The sequence below is a fragment of the Lipotes vexillifer genome, unplaced genomic scaffold (assembly GCF_000442215.2).
Source record: "Lipotes vexillifer unplaced genomic scaffold, Lipotes_vexillifer_v1.1 scaffold371, whole genome shotgun sequence".
In the NCBI taxonomy this organism is placed as follows: domain Eukaryota; kingdom Metazoa; phylum Chordata; class Mammalia; order Artiodactyla; family Lipotidae; genus Lipotes; species Lipotes vexillifer.
In genome coordinates this window covers 2,377,605-2,380,659 of record NW_006786304.1, presented here as the reverse complement: position 1 = coordinate 2,380,659, position 3,055 = coordinate 2,377,605, and the positions used below count along the sequence as shown (strand labels likewise).

Genomic DNA, 3,055 nt, shown 5'->3' with positions numbered 1-3,055 from the left:
CAGCAGGAAAACTATGCCTATGACAAAAGACAAGGGACTTGGTCTGTGCTGCACTGGATATCGACCTTAAGGAACATGGAATTTCAGACTTGGTTTGACTTCATTGTCTCTTTATTTGTGCCTGTCTTCATCTACTTCTGACTGCTGTCTGGTATAAACTATTTACTGCAAGATGCCAAGAATCCACAAAGAGTTTCACGCACTGTTCAGGCCGTAAAACAGAAACTGCAGTGTTGTTTCTGACAAATGAGAGGAGCTGCACTGGCAAGGAACTGGAGAAAATATTGTTTTAGGGAAGAGGACTCTTTCCTCGAAATTTTTTGAGTTCAAACTCAGGCTTCCCTTTGACTACTCCTGTGTTGTTCTCTTTGACATCATATATTTGCTAAGAATATTTCTTTTCTACAGATCTGTTTAAACAAAGTGAGGTCATGATTATTTGAGGCTGTGGGGTAGGTAGGTTGATGTAGGAGATGGAGTCATATAACTATAACAAGTGAAACTACAGGAAGTATGTACTTACCGCTTTCCTTCTGGACAGGAAATAATTTTAAAAAATGAAACTTCTAAAAATAATATGAAAGTATGGAGAATAGTAATATGAAATATCAATACTAAATACATATACCTTAAATTTAACACTTATCAACATGCCACACTGGCTCCACTTATCATTTTAAAATTTTGTTACTAAACGATTTTAAAACACTCTTTGACATTATCATTCCCTTCCAAATACCGTATTGCTTTAAAATAATATTTTACAGCTGGTTTATTCTAGTCACTATCCAAGTAGATCAATTCATTGTATTTGATTATCTCAGCTGAAGCTCATTTATTCTAGAACTATATCCTACATACATACACAAGCACTGCCATTTTTTAATGTCCTTGAACTGTTGGAGAAATCAAGACGTCAAATTAGGTGTCTGAATTCTGGATTTGTCTAACGGCTTCTCATACTTTCTCCTCTAATCTTCTAAATTTCCTGTAAAGTAGAATTTTGATTTAAAGGCTAGATTAGATACAGGTTTTTTTGTTTTTGTTTTTGTTTTTGCAAGAATACTTCATAGAAGGGACTGAAAGTATTTGAACAGAAACATTCCGTTCAACCAAAGCCAATGCAAATCCTGGGCCAGTTTCTCTCCAACAAAGAGAAAAACAAAAAGAAATAACAGCAAATATGTAAAAAAATACACATGGCTTAAAACAAGGAAACCACTATCACAAATCACATCACATGATCTCCTATATAGCAGATTCTATCTTTGTGAGAGGAAGAAGAATATTTGGTAATCTCAGTTTTGAATTTTCACATATATTAAACAGGGTAAGATAAAAGCAAAGATTTTTCAGATGAGGAAAATAATTTGGGGAAAGCCTTACAACACTGAAAAGTGAAGTGTAGAGTGGTGGAGGGGGATGGTTCCTGGTGCTGCTCTGCATTCTAAAAATCTTTTCTATTCGTCACAGATTGTACTTGATCTTTTATAACTTCATTTTTTTTTTCCTCCAAACAATATGTGAAAACTTTGTAGGTCTAGATCATTTTTCTTTTCTTTTCTTTTCTTTTCTTTTTTTTTTTAAGCGATACGCGGGCCTCTCACTGTTGTGGCTTCTCCCGGTGCGGAGCACAGGCTCCGGACACGCAGGCTCAGCGGCCATGGCTCACGGGCCCAGCCGCTCCGCGGCATGTGGGATCTTCCCGGACCGGGGCACGAACCCATGTCCCTGCATCGGCAGGCGGACTCTCAACCACTGCGCCACCAGGGAAGCCCTAGATCATTTTTAATGGTGTATATTATTCCATTACATGGGGATACCATGATTTGCTCAATCTTTCTTTTTCTTTTTTTTAAAACATGACTCTTTTTTTTCCTTTTTCTTTTTTTTTGGCCACACTGAGCAGCATGTGGGAATCTTAGTTTCCTGACTAGGGATCGAACCAGCATGCCCTGCAGTGGAAGCACAGAGTCTTAACCACTGGACTGCCAGGGAAATCCTTGCTCACTCTCTTATTCATGGATCTTTAGGTTCTTTGCAATTTTTATAATTGCAAAATTCTTAGAAGATGTTCCCTTCTGAAACCATCTTTTACAACTTGTGCAATGATGTCTGAAAGATAAATTCTGAGCAGTAGGATTAGTGGATCAAAGACAATGCTCCTTATACACTTTGATACATATATACAAAATCCTCTCCAGAAATGTTACACCTGTTTTTTTTCCCCCACTAACTTATGTGAGGATGCTAACTTTTTTCTACTCCCTTACTGACAGTGAGCTTTATTAATCTTTCACTATTGCCCACCTGAAAGGGTAAGAAAGTAATACTTCAGGGATGGTTTTATTTGCAGTTGAATGGCTGTTTCAGATACAGACAATAACTAGTGTGAAAATGTAATGTAAGAAAAACTAGGAATAAAATATGATCCAAATGAAGAAACCTATAAATAAACTAAGATACAAAAAAATACATTGTTATTGAAGATGAATAAAGATATTGTAAAGGTATCTCCTCCTCCCAATCCAACTATAATCCAAAACTAAATCACTATTTTGGTGGGAACTTGACAAAATGAGCACCTTCTAAAAACCCATCATTAAGACTGCTGAGAAACAGTGGTGTCTGCTTCTGACAATGAACACTTTGGCTTGGCCTTCTATAGTTGTTACTCACTTGAGTAAATGTTAGTTTTACTTAATTTTATTAAGACTATTTGCAGGGCACCGTTTTTTTAAATTGCATTTATGATGTGAGCTGACAAACTTTTTCACTACACATTACAGAGGTTCTCTACTGCATGGGATTTCTTATGTCCATAGATTGCTAAAGTTTTATCACATGCACACCACCTGGAACAGGTCTCTTTTATGTACAGACCAATGAATGAAGATTCTCACTAAAGAAGCCCTACCGGGCATCCCTGGTGGCGCAGTGGTTGAGAGTCCGCCTGCCGATGCCGGGGACACGGGCTCGTGCCCCGATCCGGGAAGATCCCACATGCCGTGGAGCGGCTGAGCCCGTGAGCCATGGCCGCTGAGTCTGCGCGTCC

The 3,055-nt window shown here is 38.2% G+C and overlaps 1 protein-coding gene across 1 annotated transcript in view; it reads right to left on the bottom strand.

The window, feature by feature from the left end:
* Positions 1 to 3,055, bottom strand: part of LOC103071308 (zinc finger protein 180-like) — a 52,514-nt gene that overhangs the window by 534 nt on the left and 48,925 nt on the right.